This window comes from Trachemys scripta, chromosome 4 (assembly GCF_013100865.1).
Source record: "Trachemys scripta elegans isolate TJP31775 chromosome 4, CAS_Tse_1.0, whole genome shotgun sequence".
Lineage (NCBI taxonomy): Eukaryota > Metazoa > Chordata > Testudines > Emydidae > Trachemys > Trachemys scripta.
Genome location: NC_048301.1, coordinates 75,311,789 through 75,331,882, shown reverse-complemented (window position 1 = coordinate 75,331,882; position 20,094 = coordinate 75,311,789). Strand labels below are relative to the sequence as shown.

The 20,094-nt window shown below is 37.5% G+C and overlaps 1 long non-coding RNA gene across 4 annotated transcripts in view; it reads left to right on the top strand.

The window, feature by feature from the left end:
* The window catches only part of LOC117876982, a 100,162-nt gene that overhangs the window by 54,010 nt on the left and 26,058 nt on the right, over positions 1-20,094 (top strand). For 3 of the 4 annotated variants that reach the window (XR_004645591.1, XR_004645592.1, XR_004645590.1), the window contains exons 4-6: positions 11,309-11,427; positions 11,638-11,688; positions 15,432-15,497. This is a non-coding gene — a long non-coding RNA (uncharacterized LOC117876982). Of the gene's footprint in view, positions 1-11,308; positions 11,428-11,637; positions 11,689-15,065; positions 15,104-15,431; positions 15,498-20,094 lie in introns of those variants that run through there. The other variant, XR_004645589.1, reaches the window with a different exon arrangement.

Here is a 20,094-nt window from a genome sequence, read left to right as displayed (position 1 = left end):
AATTCACAAATACTTTCGTCTGAAGCAAAATTTTGCTTTGATATTACTAAATATTCTTTTTCTAAAAAATGTTTTACTTTAGAAAATATTTTTTGAAAGTTGGAAGACTCTCTGAGCTCAAGCTTTTGCTACAATTGGAGCGTGACCCTTGTGCAAACTAGATATTTTCCATAATAATTAACAAAAAAAACTTCAGTTTGCATTGTTGCATTGTAGTGCTTTAGGAAAAAAAGATGTTAAGCAGTTTGTATGGACCCTGAGATTTTTTTAAAACATCTATTTTAATTACTTTTAAAATATTTAAAAAAAAATGGCTTTAAAAAAGTTAAAATATCATTTAAAAATATTGCATGTGTAGTTTACTTATAACTCTTTGAACAGTAAAGCAGTTCTCTTTGCATATAGTTATGCATAGTTATGCAAAACTAGTTGCATTAAACTGACTGAAAATGTAAGGTTACTTCAAACTTGCTTGTAAGTTTAACACAGACTCATTTAGCAAAGCAATAAACTAAATAAATGTTTTGATTTGGAATAAACATTATCCAAAACATTTGAAGTAATTAAATATTTTCACTGGCTATATATTGATCATGTGTTCAGAACTATTTTTCATGTAAAGGCCATAGAATATTAACTAGTACATCCCTGTTTTGTTCTTAAATGTGTAATGTATAAGAAATATTGATTTTGTTTTGACGTAGAAGGAAATTACTGACAGCAGGAGGTAGACAACTATTTTGCACAGGTAACTTTGTATGGTTGGAGTTTTTAAGCATTTGCAGTAAGGAAAGGGGATTTAAAATAATAAAAAGATAACTTGCCTGAATCAAAATATTTTAAAATGTATAGAGTGAAACATTTGTGTGTGTGAGTGTGGCGGGAAAGGAGGTGAGGGGGGAACAGCTTTCTCAATTTTGAATTTATTCTTGACTCTTAAAATTAGATTCAGTACCAGCAAGAGTATTGGTGCTACTGTTGCCGACACAAAACTAACTTTTGAAAGAATATTGATCAGTTACTTAAATGTAGTGGAGGATGCATTGTAGATTATATGATTCTATTTAATTAAATAAATCTAAATACTTACCTGTGGGGTGGGGGTGGGAAGTGTGTCTATATCAAAAGAAAATAATAGGAGGAATGAACACAAGAAAAGCTACTTTTGCAAGGGCAGTAATTTAATTATTCATACCTTTTAAATATATGTCTATATGCTTATCCCCACTTTAGTGATACTATAATCAGTATAATCCAGTTTGGCTTTACTGGGCACAAGGGTAGGAAGTTACCTGTAGCATGAGCTGATGGATGGTATGGAAAGAATCTGTACAATGTAGTAGTAGTAGTACATAAAGATAAATGACAGGAACAAAACCTCAATTTCTTTGGTTATAATTTCCAACTGTAACAACAACATAAATTTGAATTTGTTACATTTATAAACTGCAATTAAATATTGTACTTGCTACATCTTGAATTTAATGTCTCACAGAATAAGACCAGCATACATAGAAACCAGAACTCATGTGTTCATAACATGACTTATTCTTTAATTACTTATGAATAGTTTTTGGTGATGAATACATCCTTCAGTTTCATTTTCTTTAAATGTTTTTTCAAAATTGTGTATGGTTTTTGAGTTATTTAAATAAATTCAAAGCTTCTAGAGGGGCCATCCATGATGCTAATTTGTGTTTAATGCTACAAGAAAGTTTTCAGGGGGGTGATATTTCATATTGAAATGAGGCAAATGGTGAAGATGAAACTTACTTCAATAATTTAAAAATTCCTAATTATAAATAATTTCCTGGAAATTATTAGTTCTATAAAGTATGATTATAAATCTAAGACTTTGCATGAAGTTCTCCTATAGGACTTAATAAATGAGAGACCAAATCCTGCAATCAAAATTCATATTGATGATAATGGGATATTAGATGGAATAGAGATAGGACTGGAATCAAAATATCCAGAGTTATATCTACACATGTGGTTTAAATTTTGTTTTTCTTCTATTGTTGCCAAGGTTTCTATTCTGATTTCCTATATTAACTTCTCTCTGGTTTCCAATATTAATATGTATCTAGCAAAAAAAAAAACAGCTTTTTTTTCTGTGCTTTCTGAAAACTGTATCCTTCAGATGAGAATTTATCTTTTTACCTAAGATTAACTTCACGCTTTTATCCTCCCCCCCCCCCCACCCCGGTATTTGGGAGATGGTAAAAACAGGCCTCAGATTAGTGTTTTTCCGCATCCCCATCAAATCTTCCCTTCCCATGAAAAAAGATTTAAAGGGTAATATTAAAATTCTGCTAGTACTATACATTTTAACCTAAAATACATCAATAATTAAATCCCTATCACTGAAAAACTTCCCATTAAATTGGGTTCAGGGTTTATCAAAGTTTTTTTTAAGCAGTAGTTTTGGTTGGAGATTAACTCTTACTTTCACTGATCACTGCATTGTAGCCATGTGCACGTGTATCCAAATGCTGCTACAATGGCCAGGTCTCATCTTTTTAAGATTTAAAGCAGGCACTCAAATTAACTTCATCACTGTTCTATTATTATAATATGGTAAATCATGACGTAGGGACATATGAAGAGTGAGGTGGGACTCCATGTGCAAGGGCATCTAGTGAGAATTGAAAGGGAAGCTTTCAGAGAACAATGTGTTTAGATTAAATTAGTTCAAAGTCCTTTTGTAACTGCAGTGTTGATGATTTTGAGTCTCAATTCATATAAAATTCTCTCTCCATAGACATGGAATGTATATACAGCCTTGTCTGTAATAATCCAGCCAAATGATTTTCTGTGATCACTAGGCCCATATGGAACCACTGTTTGGTTATACTGCATGGTTTAAAATGGAGTTTGGATCAGATGCATTGATGAAGTGGCATATGGTGTATATGCTCTAATTCTAGACATGGACCTGAGACAAATCCCCAGAATTGATCTGTCCTGAACATGATGGGTTCAAAATCCACAAATTCTTGCCTAATCTTCAGGGTGTTCTGATGAGGCCATTTATAAAGATAGGTTAAAGATGCAAGCTCTGACGTAAGGTTTTGGGTTGGGCCTATCTCTGTTAAAGTCTCATAAATACATTCTAGTGCACAATATGGTGAGTTTCAATCTAACTGATTCCCAGCAGAATATTTGAGTTACTGTATACTACAGCACAGAGAGAGGTCTATTTATAAGTTCACTGAATATACTGTTTGATTATACTGCCTGTGGTATGTGAATAGAGCTATAGCTTTAGGTAGATAGATCTACTCTTATTCCCCCCCGCCCCATTCCACATAAACTAGAGAGTCACACACTTTGTTGCTTCGGTAGACTTAGTTCATGCACACACCAGAGGCTCCTTGCATCCCTCCATTCTCCCCCAGAAGCTCCCTGTGTGCCACCCTCCAGCCCCCTCTACTTCAGGCAGGGCCGGCTCCAGCATTTCTGCCGCCCCAAGCAAAAAAAAAAAAAAAAAAAGCCGCGATGGGCAGCGACAGTTCAGCGGCAGGTCCTTCACTCCTAGAGGGAATGAGGGACCTGCTGCCCCCGAATTGCCGCAGGTGCCACCCCTCTCCCTTGGCTGCCCCAAGCACCTGCTTGTTAAGCACCTGGAGATGGCCCTGACTTCAGGAACTCCTTGTAACCTCCCCCAAGACCCTCCCTTATGCCAGGGGTTCTGTGCCCCCTCTCATTCCCCCATACTTTAAACAGTATTGGGATGATGGGCACAGCTGAGATGGGGGTATGGTGTTAATGGTTGCTATCAACCTGTTCTTTGATTTATAGACAATTACAGACCCGTTCGAAGCTTCTGGGTTGCTTACCAGATGCTAGGGGCTTTGAGTCTCTCCTATTTCCCCCTTCTGGTTTTTCAAATTTCACCAAAATCAATAAGGTTCTGCCTATTGATGCCTACAGTGTCCACCGAAATTTTGGAATTTATCAGATATGGCATTCAAAAATTATTGCATAACAGATAGGCAGACAAACAGAGAAATCCCGTCAAGTTGAATGTAAGGCCTCACAAACTCTGCCAACAATAAGGTAATGAGGACAATATTGCTGTGCATCTGGGCATAATTTAAGGAGGGCAGAATGTAGCCCCAACTGGGAATGTGAAACATAAAACCTTCCTTTGTGTTGCTCTCTGCACATTAAAGATCTTTACATTGTGCTTATTTATGTAATAAAAATTATTGAGCTGATCTGGAATTCTTCAAGTTGAATGAGGAGAAACCACTTCCACGTGGTTTGACCTTCCGTGATAGGTAGCTGTGCTCCTTCCTGAACTATGGAGGACAAAAGCAGTTATAACACTAATAATGGGAGGAAGACAGACACAGTACGAAATGGGTTGCCTTTAACTGCCACACTGAAGATGGCCATGCCAATTTTCATTGTGTTGCAGTGAGATAAATGTGTAGGCCCAGAACTACCACTTGCAGCTGATGCAGATAAAGTTCATCAGTGGGGTGGCACCAGAAGTCAGGGCCAAATTTTCTTCTCAGATGCACGAGTGACTCCCATTTACTTCAGTGAGAGTTACACATGGGCAGTTAGCCTATTACACAGTTATGGGGGAAAGTCCTATGGAATCTGATGAAAAATGATAACCTTTCTATGGAATTTTTTAATTAGCACATAGAATTCTATAGCAGAGATCCAATCTCTATTAAATTGTTTAGGATATCTTAAAAATTCTATAGAAAGGACCTAATTCTCTGTAAAATTCTATAAGATTTTTAGAGTAGTTTCTATAGAACCCTATTTAATTTCTGTGGAAAAAACCCTGAGTCACACCGGGCATTTCTGTGGAAACGGAGCATTTCATTTTATCATCAACAGATTCTATTGTATTCTGTCCCATTCTTCTTAAGTTCTCATGCCATGCATATCGCTGTGCTCTCTAAAGGCCCATCAGTGATGACAAGATCAGAGTGCTTATAGTGGTTGGGAACAGTAAGACTTTATTGGCCAGGAAAGAGGCTGTTTGGTTTGAGTATGGATCGTCTCTCTCCTGATACGGCTGAGTTTAACTCAAGCACTTCTGTTAACAATTCATAAATGTGCCCACTCTTGAGGACCAAATACAAGGTGTTTTCAGTGTGGTACTCGCAGATATGGAAACAACTTGTTTTGATGCTCCCCATAGTTCAATGGTACTGACCTTCAGGGTGGTACAAGACATATCTTTATGATCAAGTATTTTTTGACTAGGTACCAATGCTGGGATATTTACTATGCTCTTTTGTCCTGGTAAAGGAAAGGGGATGTTTTGTATTGTCTGTTGTGGGCAGTTTAAATTAATGTGTGAGTTTAATTTATGCTATTCTCCCAGATGCCACAGTAAAGGGCAAATAAAAATAAGAAATAACTAAATTAAATTTCTCTCGGGTTCACGTATTGAAGAATAGCATATTAGCTCCCCTGAAATGCAGAGGATCAGTAGAACTTTTTATGGCAGCTAGCAGACAGCTACATTAAAAAGTTAGACTTTTTTCTGGTAGCTGTAACTAACATCCGCATGAACATGGGACTTATAATCATGGGTGAAGCTGAAGGCTGTATGAAAGTAGTCTAAATAGAGGAAGGAAGGAGGGCTATTGGACATATCTTCTTGTCTGAAGAGGTCAGTCACTCAAGAAGGTATTGGGCAAGCTCATCAAATAACCCCTTACAAGCAAAAATAAATGTCATGATATATTTTGAGATGATGGGAGCCTGCATGATTGTAAGACATATTGAACATGTCTTCCAGATAAGATGACCTTAGAACAACTCCTTCCTGTTCTCCCATTTATAGCTCATTTTGAAGAGTTGATGCTTTTGGACTATGAATTTTAGTTGTGGAAATTAATGGTTATATGCACGGGAGGCCTAATCATTAAATGGTGCTCTGATAATTGATCAAGTCAACCATAGCAGCTGTCACTTCGGCAATAAGTTGACCTTTTTTCTTGTCTGATGTGGTGGCATAGATCAGCTACCCAGGTGCCTTAGTCATTTGGTTCTTCTACCATAACCAGGAAGCACTTGAGGTATTCCGTTCTTTTTAAGGCATCGAATGCTGTTTATGAATGACAGTCCATTTGGGTAGTGGATTTAAAATTACTGCCAGGTGATGAATTAGCTAGTAACGTGATATTTTTAGAATAGGCTGAAACCCATTTCTACTGAATTTGGACGTAGTGAAACTGCACTAGTGAAGTGGTGAAAGTCCTACATAATTTCATGGCAATGTAATGACAGTTCTGGATATATGCAGTGTTGTTGTAGCCGTGTTGGTCCCAGGATATTAAGGAGACAAGGTGGATAAGGTAATATATTTTATTGGACCAACTTCTGTTAGTGAGAGAGACACACTTTCAAGCTACACAGAGTTCTTCTGGGAAACTAGCTCCCAGATCTGAAAAAGAGCTCCATGTAAGCTCGAAAGTTTGTCTCTCTCACCAATAGTTCTGGTTATAATCACTTTCCATTTAGAGTGAAACTGTTCTGGGAGGGGAAATTTAAAAAAAGACTTCAGTGTGAAAGGAGCCTCCATGCTGGTGTGTTTACTTTAAAGAAATAGTGTTACAATGTCTGAACAAACATTTTATTTTTACAATGAAAACTGTCTTAGCTACCTACCCAAGAGATCAACATATCTTGGTCGCTTAGTAGAGGCTTGTCTTTGAGTAAAGGTTAAACAAGATTGTACTGGAAATCTTATGGGCTATTTTACAGTGGTTGCTTGCATTAGGGGCTGACCTACTGGAAGAGAATCTTTGCCACTAGTGCATGTATGTATTCAGTATGTTGTGTGTCAACTGCACCTGTCTCGGTTCCTGTGCATATAATATATCTCAGAATAGGCAGTAGGGTAGGATGTTGACACATCCTACCCTACTGAGGGTAGAGGAGATAGTGGAGACCCCCATAGTGATTTGAGTTGCTGCCTCCCCTTACACATGAGCAAGGAGTCTATATTTATAATCTCCCACTCTTGTGCTTGTCATTATGTATTAAATGCATTTGGCCATTGGGCTAGGGATGTGATCCTTGCTTAAGGTACAAGAAGTGCTCCCTTCGAATCCCAGTCAAGAGAGCACAGATTCTTGTATATTTAAGGTGTATTCAAACATGAAGCTGGGCATCAACAAACCCAGATTGTATTCCTAATTCTGCCACACACTGTTTGACTTCTCCACATCCCTGTGCCCCAGTTACCCTACCTATATAATGGGGATAGCAACTACTATTATTGTTATTTATCTCTTTATTATACAGCACCAGAAATGTGCATGACATCTTACAAAACAAATAAATCAGGAGTACTATTCTTGCGGAGGTAGGGCTGGAGGGCCAGCTCCAAGTGTGCTAACCTCTCACACTGTTGGAGCAGTGACCAGGAGACAGTTTCAGAACATTTGCAACCTTGAGGAGACATTATCCAGCTTCATGTTCCAAAGTCCTCATGAGGCCTCTGATATAGCAATGCAAGCCACCTTAAAAAGTGTTCTCTTCTACTTACTTTTAGGAGTTTGTAGAAATATAAAATATGTTTAAAAAGGGGGAAGGTCATGTTCATAACTCCTTCTACCACCCCCCCCCCACATATGATATTTAGAATGGATTAGTCCATTGATGAGAGTTGTTACGAAGCCTCTATTTTTAATATGTGAAGGTAAGGAATGTTCATCGAGCTTAAAATGATCAAATTACTTAATTTAATATAAACATTTATATTATATATTTATATAAAAAGAGCCAGTTGGTAAAACACAGGATAGAATGTGCCAGATAGAAAATTAATGTCTAGTAGTACTGTAAAAGTTGCAGTTAGAAGCAGATCTAAGATATTAAATGCTTTGTTTTAAGCAACCATTTTAGTATCCTCATGCATTTTCCTGTAATCATTTCCCTGTCTGTTAAAACTCACAGCTAGGTGACTGATAATTGCTGGTTTTCTTGAGTGGTTGTTTAAAACAAGTTTTATTGTGTATACAGAAACTTAACAAAATTCAGGAACTCTGCTGCCAATTGTAAACCCAATGGAACTTTCTTATAACAAAGTCTTCTTTACAGAATAACATCACAGTGGGTAAAATTCACCACTAGATGTGCAAGGTGCAGAGGGCCAGCACAAGGCCTTGGCACCACTTAAGTTCCACTTTTACACAATTTTGAGGGTTTAAGTAGGACTTATATGATGGATAAACTTTGAACAGGACCTCTGCAAAAGCTAAATTTCATCGTATAATAGGCACGTGAATATACTCAGAATTGCAATGTGCATGTTGCGATGTGAAATAATTTGGTACTTTGATTATGGTTCATTAAAAACCCTTTCACTTGATCCCAGTTCATTAGAACTCTGTTCCATTGCAAGGCAGATTTACCAAGTTAGCATGTAGCTAACTTTAAATACACGAGTAATCTCATTGAAATCAATGGGTCAATTTACATGCTTAAAGTTAGGCACATCCTTACGTACTTTGCTGAATTATGACCTAAAATGCACAAAATATCTGACTGGGGAGATGGGGGAGAATGGAGGGGGAAAAAAGCAATCTGGGGAAGCTGTTCATTTCTAGATGTATGAGGTGATAATAAGAGCCAATAGAGTGTTGTACCTAGGTCTGCTCTAATACAAATAAAGAGAGTGTCTGTGAGCTGGGGGAGGAGGGTGTTCAAAATGTAATTCTCCATTTTCATACATCTTTAATATTAGGAAATGTAAATAATATAATAAATAAAACCCAGATTCAGATCCTCTCACAGGGGGTGCGTACTGAAGCTTTTATGAACATTAGGTGTGCAAATAGGATGATAATTAACTTAACTGGCTAATGACAGCCTCTGAATATGCTTGTGGGACATTGGCTTTGTCAAAAAGAAGCATGAATAGGTATATGCGGTATGGTACCTATAAGAACCTGAATCTTTTCCATTAAGTCTCAGTGTGGTACAGCAACCCCTATATCTACACAGATATAAATTGCACGGTTTAGGTAGCTGAGGGAAGATTTTCATTGAATTTTCATTGTGTGTGTGTGCACTTGCATATATATATATATATGCATATGTGTGTTTACCAATGTGGTTTTGGGGCCTACACCGTAAAAAGGGAGGAACAACCAGCAAAAAGGAAAGAAAGATATATTTTGAAAATATAAATAAAAACTAATGTTTTTTCTGCGTTTGATAATCTCAGTTTCTGAAAAGATTGAGGTTGATCCTGAAGCGATGAGGATTACGTATATGATTTGGGAAATTTAGGGAAACAACATCCTGGTGAAAGACAATAAAGTTTCTATATCTGTTGGCCAGTCACATATAACGTGGCTGGCACAAGCACAAGAAGTAGCTATTCATAGTTGGTAGAAGTGAGATGTAATGTTTTCCCCCATCACAAACCATGGGGGATTGACTTGCTCTAATTTCACATGGGCAATGTCAGGGGGGCATTTATCAGTTAAAAGTGCATGAAAAGGGAAATATAGGAACTCTTATGTTTTGAAAAGGAAAATAAGTTCAACTGAGCATTAAGTTTTATGAGCAGGTGATTAGTTTACATGTGGAATTATTTTGCTGCATATAATAGATGTAGAGACCTGATGCTGCTGCCAGTGAAGTTTATGGCACAATTCCTGTTGAATTCTATGGGCAAAGGAGCAGGTCAGAGGTTGAAGTATGATATGTGAAAGCCAAAACATCACTTCCCAAGGATGCAGTTGATTACTTTTAGCCCCCAAAGTTATGTTTTCCTAATGTCCTATATTATGGATGGAAATGTTTTTGCAATGTTTTGTTCACATTTAAATGGAATTGACTCGTTTTAAAACTGAAACATTCCCCTGCAGTATTGTTGAACCCCCAAAATAAAAACTTTATGCCAGTGCAAAAAAGTGAAACTGACTAGCAGCTAAAGTGAAACCAAACAGGCTACTTTCACTCTCCCAGATATTTAAAATGCTAAACAAGTAAATCTTAAGCAGGTAATGGTGAAAAGAAAATCAGATTTTTAAAATCCTCTTTGCTTTTAGTAATTTTAAAAGTGTAACTAGTGACCCCGGTAACATATTCCTCCCCCTCCCCATCTTCCCAACAGTAGTTTGTGGATAGTATCTCTTTAAAACATTAGGTTCAATAATGAACACCATATTGTCTGTGATGTTAATATTACATATTAATATGTAATAAACATATTGTATGTTTTATGTTCCTAAGGCATCTCCTGATGTCACCCCTTTTTCCCTTTCCTGCCTTGCACCACAGGTTCCCCAGCCATTCAAATCAGAACCATGGTAAGAGGAAATACTAGATCAGGAAAGGATTTACCTTGTGCCAGAAGGATATGGGTTCTTATAATCAACAGGTAGCTAGAGAGGAAAAATATTTACCTTGACAATAACATGTGAAGTAGGTGGTAGAGGGCATTTTATCTGTCAAAAACAAAAACGAGAGATACTGTAGCAAATGGGGGAGAGACACTCAATTCTTCCTGTTTGGCTTAATAGGATCAGGAGGAGACATATGTATAGAAAAGTGGTCAAATATCAAATGCGGAGGGGAAAAAGGTGTGTGTGTGGCAGGGGAGAAAATAGTTTAGGTTTGCTAACATTTGTTCCAAATGTTGCCTTAGTTTGCACTGGCCAATACCTATGAAATAAAGCATATCAGTCTTTCGAGATCCTTGACGTTTGGGAAAGGAAAATGTAAATGAAAAGACAGTCACCCACATAGGCTGAGAGATAATAAAGCATTGAAAGATGGAAGAAGTGATTTAAAAAAAATTAAGTCTAGCTGCAAATCTTGCATCCTATGTTTATTTGATTTTAAATTGTGACTTACTTAGGTTTGTAAAATTATATCCTGAAATTAGGACATTTGAGAACCTTAGTGCACTGTAGATTTCAAACACACTGGCTTCAATATTTGTCCTTTCCTGTTTGTTTTTAAATGTTAAATGCAAAAAAAATAATAATAATAAAGCATGAAAATAGTGCATAACTGGTGATTTTAGTTGTGAACGTCCTTGCGGGCGAGAGAGGTATACAAATGTCTCAAAGCTATAGGCTGGGACAAATTGTACATCGTAATATATGAATGCAAATCACAGAAAAACAGATAAAGGAAAGGGGAATAATACAGTACCTATCTAGGAAGTTGTTCAAGGGTTAGAACAGGGAAAGGAAAGATTGCAGTGGAAGGAAATATCCCACACCTCCCTCTCTACAAAGAAATCACTAGTTGCAAATATTATTTTGAAATGCATTTAAAATAAATAGAATTTTTCTTTTTTAAGATAAAGGGATGGCGTGATATCTGACGTTAACGATGCAGATGAAGTGCTGCATGCAGAAATGTACAGGCCTCCACATATGACTAAATAGGTTCAGGAGTTGTGGAACTTCTCTTGCACAGGTATGGAGATAATATTTAAAATTTGCATCAGACTAATCAGAACCATTCTTTCACGGCCTTAATTAAAATGTAATCATGGCTTTAAAAATGCTTTTCAGGCCAAGAGATATGAGGCCTCATGAAGGCCAGATAACTTGAATGAATTTTATTGACTATCCCAAAAGGGGCTGGACACCCATTAATTTCACCCTGTTCTCTCTTATTTTGTAGGGAATGTGGAAAAGCTGCTGTTCTGGACAGAATGAAGACCAGCCAAGGGAGGTGAGCACCAGTTCTCATGTAAGGTACTACTTGTTACTGATGGGTTTTTACATAGAGAGAAAATAGCATTTCTGTGAGGGTTAAATAATACCTGACCCTCCAGACTTTCTGATTTTGCAGTTTACTGGTGACATTTCATAGAAATCCAAATATTTTTGTGTGTGTATGTGGGGGGGGGGTGTTAAAATGCTGCAAAGCAGACAAATTAATATGAAGTACTTCAGACGTCTGATCAGTTACACAAAAGCAGCAAGGAAGGTAGCATCGTACTGGATTTCCCTGTAAAAGCATGTGAATAATATATGGTTATAAGAAGATGGCTTAATACTTTAAAACTGTGTGTGTTCAAGCCCAGATCACATTAGAATACAAAATAAATTCCTGATGAAAGATGCATTCTTCTTTTGTGGTTAGGTTAGAAAAAAGATTTAAAAATTAGTTCTTCCCAAATCTCTGTAATTTTCCTATATTGACAAATACATTTGATGTGCTAAACATTTAAAAATAGTCTGTTTAGGTTAACTGGAAGGAAAGATCTTTATCTTAAAAGCAGCCCAGTTAATTAAAATTAACCGGGAGTTTGTGAGTAGCATAAAGCGCTAGACAGGATGATTTTGGGTAAAAGTGGTTCCTTGAGGCCAAATTTGTCAATAAGAAAGCCTCTTTATAAGGGAGGACTCTATATTCATGAACTATTTTCTGGTTTTGATAATCATATCATATAACATTAATATCAGGGAGAGGAGTTGTGTTAATATGTTAGACGTTCTATTGTATTACAATAGTTCACTTGATCTTTCTATTTTGGACAATTTATTCCATTCTGATAATTCAGAGACATGAATACAGTATATTTCATTTACCAAAATTGGGAGTTTGTGGCATTAAAAAAAAGATTTAAAATGATTAGAAATCTATAAAATCCATCATGTTATTCTGAAGCCTTTAAAAGGCAAAATCCAAACAAAAATATTGTCATTGGTAAAATATACAATATCTGAAAGCAATAGAAATTGTTCTTACGAGAGTTTTGAAACAAATAATACATTGAGATAGGTAGTTAGGGTTTTGCAGCATTTTTTCTTCCCCCAGCCTCCCTCTCTCTCTGTAAGGGAAAAAGAAAGGATGCTGCTTAATGTAAAATAAATAAATAAATACAATTGCGATAAAATGGTATGCTCGGCCTCTGATAAAATTTGTTTTATTATCAATATTTAGGGTTTTAAACATAGGTATTGTAAAATAGTTGATATTTCAAAGTTTGTGGGGAGACAAATGTTTGAATATCTTTCTTCATACCTGAGGAATCCCTTTCAGGAGTCCATTTTTCCTGTTTGCAGAACACATTTTTATTAGATCTATGTATTTGGGTTAAGACTTTCTTAAAATTACTTAATTAGGTTATACTGAAATTCTAAGTGATTTTAAAAGAAGGATTATGGTAATATGACAAAACATAACACTGTTTTAATTGAAATCCTTAAATAAAGCCCTTTTAACATGCCAATTTTTAAAATCTATACATTTGAGGGGTTAAAAGAGTACAAAATATGAAAAGACCAACCTAAGTATGGAACATATAATCCCATACCAGTGAGCAGGGATTTTGTAGGTACGTCTGGAATATGGGAGAAGGTCATTTACACTTCCAATTTGTTTTTGAGCCTTTCTTGTAGCATGTTATCCTTCTCATTACTTTAATGTGTATATGTAAAATGCTTATCAAATGCTTACGGTCAGGTAAAAGACAGAAAATGTGCAAAAAGAGGTAACAGTGTAGCTACGCAAAGATAGCTATTAATTGATTGTGTTTTCCATGAAAATTTTGAAAAATATACCAAACTAAAAATTGCTATAGTGAGGAATAAATTCTAAATAATTGTATTTATGCCATTTGGAATGGTGTGGATGTGAATTGTCTTTAAAAACATAAAGCATGTGTCTGGAAAAGAGTATCATGGAGAAATGCTTTTCCTGTTGTGTTTTCCTTGGTTAAAGCTGTTCGCTGATTCACTGATTTAGGTTTGAAAGAAGATATTTGAAATTAAACTTTTTAAGAGAGTACATGCGTGTTTGTTATTGATGGGTTTAAAAAAGAAAGAAAGAAAGAAAGAAAACGTCCATATGCTTCTTTCATCTGTATTGTTTATAGTTTAAAATAAATAATAAATTTGTAGTGATTTATTTTTGAAAGTGAAGTGTTTGTATGAAAAAATCTGGCAGTCAGTATGTTTTACTTGGTATTTTAATTTTGGAGAAATAGCAGAATGCTTTTAGATATTTGCACTTGTTTCAGAGGTTGAAGCATAAACCAGATTTCTGTGTAGTCTGTCAGGCAGTTACACGTCTGAGCATGTTACAGTTTGGAGCACTACAAATTAGAACCATTTGACTTGCATTTGCTGTACAATGTTCTTTTTAAAAATTATTTCAAATAAGCCATATTTATAGAAAGTAAACAGGGATTTTTAAAAAAAATCTGATTTTAATTAATATCCAGGAATTCTTGTTGTAAGGATCTATTACATGAATGAACATCCCCCCCCCTTAAATTAGTTATTTTATTAACCGATTCTAGTGTTGTAGTTTATTTTTCAATTTTCAATAGATGATTTGTATACACATAGTTTGTTGCTCATTTTAAAACAGAAGGAGCTGAACAACTGCTACAAGTGTTAGTGATACATATCTTGAATGCATATATGTAATATCTAGAGAGAGAGACAGAGAAAAAGACAGAGAGAAACATGATAGTATGACTGAGTTTCCCATCAGTTTCATTGCGGGAAAATATAGTATCTTTTGCTAGCTTTGTCACAAAAGACTTTTTGGCTTGTAAGGATATTTTTCTGTTAATGTATCTATTAGAATTTGTCTTTTGAAATGTAGAAAAATGCATTTAGGTAGAAGGAGAGTTTTCATCTGCTTTTTCTAAGTTACAGAGGAAAGGCAAAATAAATAATAATAATAGTGACCAGCAACTCTGTACTGCAGAAATGTAGAAATCTGCAAGAAAATTTGCTAGTTAGAAAAAGACTGAACTTGAATGTGCAATTCATAATAAACATTTGAGGACTGCATTTGCAGATCTGTTATTGTTCTGAAGAATTTTAAAATAGCCTTTTCCACTAAAATGATCAAGGAGTCCTGTCATGTGTATGTGTTGGAGTGGAGAAAGCTAACATAATGTCTGTTGTTATTGTACCATATGTTAGCTGCTGTTTATACATTGTGGTAGAGGAGGAAAGTATAGGAAACAGACTGTAGCTTTGGTGGCACAAAGTTGCCTGAGTGTAACAAAAGGGTTAACAGTGGAGTTGAGCGTGTGCAGTATGGGAGTTGTAGGCAGTAAGAATGCTGGGAGCTGTCGTAAAACTCTCCCTTGCTTCTTCCTGTAATGGCCGATTGTAGGGAGGTAATGGGGGTCTTTCTCTCTGGCAAAAGCCCCATTTCCCCTATCTAAATGCAGTAAACAGCACAAATGTGGGGTCATTTGTGCCAGTTAGACGTGAACAAGGAAAGGATGCAATTGATCAAGTCAGAGTGGAAATTCTGAGCAAGGGAAAAGAGCTTTTTAGATCTCTCTCGCTCTCCTGTGTTGCTGTAAATGTCATTATCCGGTCGGTTGTTGCCTTGCTGGCAAAATGCTGCCTGTCTGTCATGCGGCTGTTAAAATCTCTGCTGACTGGGGGTCTCTCTTGCTGTTTATTATGTTTTTTTATTTTATTTTCTCTTTCTTCTAGGCAGAACCTCGGCATTGCTGCAGCAGGCCTGGTACAGTATTCGTAGCTTGCTTTACATGCACTCAGGTCAGTTGTGTTTTTGCTTTGGCTTTTGTCACGTTTGCTAGGAGGATTCGGTTAGGTTCGCTGCGCTGTGGTGCTCACTCACCTGCTTTCTGTGTCAATGGAACTGTTTGCCTTTTTGCTGTATCTGTTGGTGAAGTGATTGACTGTTTCTGCTCGCTACTGGGGTTTCCCTTTCTCTGTAATGTCTGCCTGGGGGGAGGGTGAAAACACTGGTGCTGTTTGCAGCCTTTCTTTGTAATTTTTACCCTGCTAATAAACACCTTTGTAGCAATAATGGATTTTTTTTTTTTTTTTACCTGTGTGCAATGTGTCCTTGTCAACAGGCGCCATTCAAACGTCAGCGCCACAAAAGTGGGCGCTGCCGGTGGTAACAATAGTGAGGTTTATATTCACAACAGTAAGCTGCTGTTTGTAAGGAAATATGGGCCTTCGTCTGGCCTCAGAGTAATGGAGAATGGGGGGCTTGGTCTAGGCAATGGCCCTGGGGATTTGGGATAATAGTGAATATTAGGTTTGGCCTGAGCTATGGCCCCAGAGACACTAGGGCGATAGTGTGGAGCTGGTTCCAAGCAGCAGCCCCAGGAACTTCAGGAGGTTGTTTGATATTCACTGGGTATAATCCTAAGAGTTCACTGCTTATTCCTGCATTACTGCCCATCAATGCATTGTCTCTCATGCACTTCCCAGTGCACTTATGTCTCCTCTGTGCATATCGCCGGACAGTCCTTTGACACTGCTCACTCACGTGGCTTTCCGGCACTGCTTACCTGTGCGTCACTGTACACGTGTCCACCTTTTTGTAGGCGCTATGTCAGTGGTTCTCAAACTCTTATACTGGTGACTCCTTTCAGACAGCAAGCCTCTGAGTGTGACCCCCCTTAGTAAATGAAAAATTTTTTTTGTCTGTTTAACACCATTATAAATGCTGGAGGCAAAGCGGGGTTTGGGGTGGAGGCTGACAGCTTGCGACCCCCTGTTTGAGAACCCCTGCTGTATGTCAAAATGAAAACACAAACCCCAAGAAATCAATCAGATTATTGGATCTAATGCTTGTAACTCACAGGAGGATTGTTGTACTATAGATAAGAGTTAGAAAGTATTTTTAGTGTGGAGAGGAGAAATTGGGACTAGTGTGGAAAATATGTGAAGGGAGAAACTGTATTTTAGAGAACATGAAGCTATTGCAGCAACTCTGGGACTTTAATTCTGACTATGAGGTGTTTCCCCTGAGTGGAAAAATATGTAGATATTACACATTCATTTAATTTGTTAGTTATCGGCCCAAACTGCAAAGGTCAGCTCTAGATATGAACTTCCCCATTTTTCAAGGTGATTGGGACCTGTCATCTGGTCTGGATCCATGTCTACTATATACAAAGGAAGGAAGGAAGTTGGTGTGTATAATACATTAGTATGCAGTGGACTTTTAAGTATCATTTTCTTACATTTTAAGGGTCTGATCCTGCAAGATATTGAGCACCCTTAACTGTAACTGACTGCAACGAGAGCTGACAGAACTCAGCACCTCAGTTTTTGGACAGTATTGTCTCATTTTAGGTATTTTTTTTCTTCTTTTTATATATGTTTCATATGCATCCATGAATTCCAAGAGAAAACATAATGTGTTCATTTGTTCAATCTGTTAGTTGCCCAGGAAAAACTGGATTCTCAAGGTAAAACTGAAAAGAGAAATATTTCATAATATGTTGACTTTCTATTGCAAATGTAGTTCTGGGCTGGGAGACTGAGCTCTCTTGGGACTGCAAGCATTCTCACATTTGGATCAGAATTTGTAACACATAAAAAGACAATAACCATCAGTTGATGTACAATCCCTAAATTATACAGGCCTGAGTCTAATAGGCAGTGCAAAGATAACAAGGAAACCCATTTTTTCAACAGGAAAGAGGAATTATCGTGTAGGCGGAAAGGTCTCAGTTTACATGGAAAAAGAATTGTTAGATGCACACAAAAAAAAGACAGGCATCTAAACACCCACTCTACCTACCCCAGGTAATGGAGACCTGGATACATATGTTCTTTCTACACTTGAGTTAAACTACTGAAGAAGAGTTTAGAAACGGAATCAATAAGTTCAAAAGTATGACAAGAATTGCACAGCATCAGAGAGAAGGAAAATGCTTGAACAATATTCAGACATATCAACTAGCACCCTTAATGTGAATTGCTAATAGGAACCACTATTGGTCAGTTCTACAATCTGGAAATGAGTGCTTCTGGATTTCAGTTCCTGATTAATTCAATAACATTAAGAATGTACTGGGCACTCAGAAGAACAAATAGAACATATCCTCTGCCTTGAGGAGTTTATAATCTAATTTTGGACAGGTGACAAAGAATGGGAGCAGCAAGCAATGGGGATTGCTATGTGGAAGAGGGCAGTAGGAAAGAAAATAGTTAAAATAATATATGGATATGTAGGTTTGTTATGGGCACATCTTGAGATTCTTCTATTACAGTATTTTTCTCTCTCATTACTTGAATTTCTTCTCTCTTTGTGGGCCTTACCAGAAGAGGAATAGTTAAATAATATTTATTATCCATTGAGCATCACCATCATTGGTATGCTCTGCACTGTGCTGAAAGAGTGGAAAAGATGCTCCCAGCTCCAAGGAGTTTATATATTAAAATGGACACACAATACAGTTTGGACACCTTGTGCACTAGCTGATCTTTAAAAAGTCCACTCACACTGTGATGACTTTCTTTCCTGGTTGGGTTATTGTTGGAAGACTTCATGGAAGAAGTGTTTAAGGAGTAATATAAATGAAAAGATGCATTTAGTGCAAAGTCATTTAGTGCAAGAACTATTGTGTCCTTTAAGGAGATGTACAACCAGCTTACTTGGGATGTTACTGAGGACTTTTGTTTGTTTTGCTGCTGTTTTTTAGATGGCTTGGACAGAAACATCAGTTAGGGGACGATTTATTAAAAAGGGGGTGCTCTATATCCTAGTAAAGAGGAAGCAATTGAAGTCGATAAATTACAGGTAGGAACTGAAGAGAAACAGTCAAATAAAAAAGTCCCATTCAATTACCTCACATGAAAACAGACAACTAAATATGGACAAATTTGAACTAAGTGCTTGTATACAAATGCTAGGAGTCTAAATACTAAGATGGGTGAACTTGAGTGCCTGCTGTGAAATGAGGATATTGCTATAACAGGCATTACAGAAACTTGTGGAACATGTCAGGAGTAAGGCCCTACAGCTGCACCTGCTGAGGACTCCTGACATCCTAGTGAGTCAGCTAAACTGCCTGATGGACCACCCTGCCTGATTTGGCTGAGGAAGCCAGCAGGTCACTTCTTAAGCTCAGCAGCAGCAGTAGCTGGCTGGCTGCTCAATGCACATGCCCACGGACTCTGTCTCCCTGCCGTCTCTTGCCAGGTCCTTCTCCCGCTTTACTCCTCCACAGCTCCAGTCCAGATCCTGCCCTGCACCCAGTCTTGTTCTAGTCCTGTCCTAGCCTTGCTCCTGCCTCAGAACCAACCCTGTTCCTGCCTTCCCTGGTTCCTGGTAATCCGGTTCCAACCCTCGGCTCTGATTCCTGACTCCAACTTTCTCAATCTTTGGCTCTGGTTCAGACTCCAGCCATTAGGCCTGACCGCCTACAGCCGGTCCCCTGACAGAACAATGATAATCGATGGGATACAATAATACCAGGATACAAAATACATAGACATGTGCTGATGGGGGTATGGCACTGTATGTGAAAGAAAACAGAGTCAAATATAGTAAAAATCTTAAATGAACCAAACTGTACCACAGAATCTCCATGGATAGAATTTCCGTGCTTGAATAGTAAGAGTATAGCAATAGGAATATACTACCAAGCACCTGACCAAGATGCTGATAGTCATTGTGAAATGCCCAGGGAGACTAGAGAGGCTACAAAACCAGAAAAACCCAGTAATAATGGGGGATTTCAGCCATTCTCATATTGACTGGGTACATGATACCTCATGATGGGATGCAGAAATAACATGTCTAGACACCGTGAATGTGACTGCTCCATGGAGCAGCTAGTCCTAGAACCCATAATGGGAGGGGCAGTTCTTGAGTTAGTCCTAAGTGAAGTACGGGATCTGGTCCAAGAGGTAAATATAGCTGAACCGCTCAGTAATAGCAATCCTAATACAATTAAATTTAACATAGTTGACGAAGGAAAATACCAAAGAAATCCACCACAGTCGTCTTCTTGTGTCCTTGTCACAAACGAGGTTTTTTCCAGAACTATGCACAAGCAATGGCTCTTTCTGTCACTGCTGCAAGGTCCTTCTCCGTACAGGTCTCCCCAATTCACTGCACTAACATATATTCCTGTCATTAGAGTAGCCCCATTTGATCAGGTTAGTGTTTGATCCACCAGTTTGCATACACAGGCGGTTCAGGCAGTGCCACATTGACCAGTGTTTATTGGCCCCTCTGGGAAGGTCCTCCTGGGGTTTCAGATCTGTTTGTGCATCCGACTGCATTAGTCTTTTATTCCATAACCTCAGTCGTGTCTTGCCAACTGTTGTCTGCAAAGGCACAACACTTGTTATAAAACTCTTTCGTGATTTAAGGTGTTCT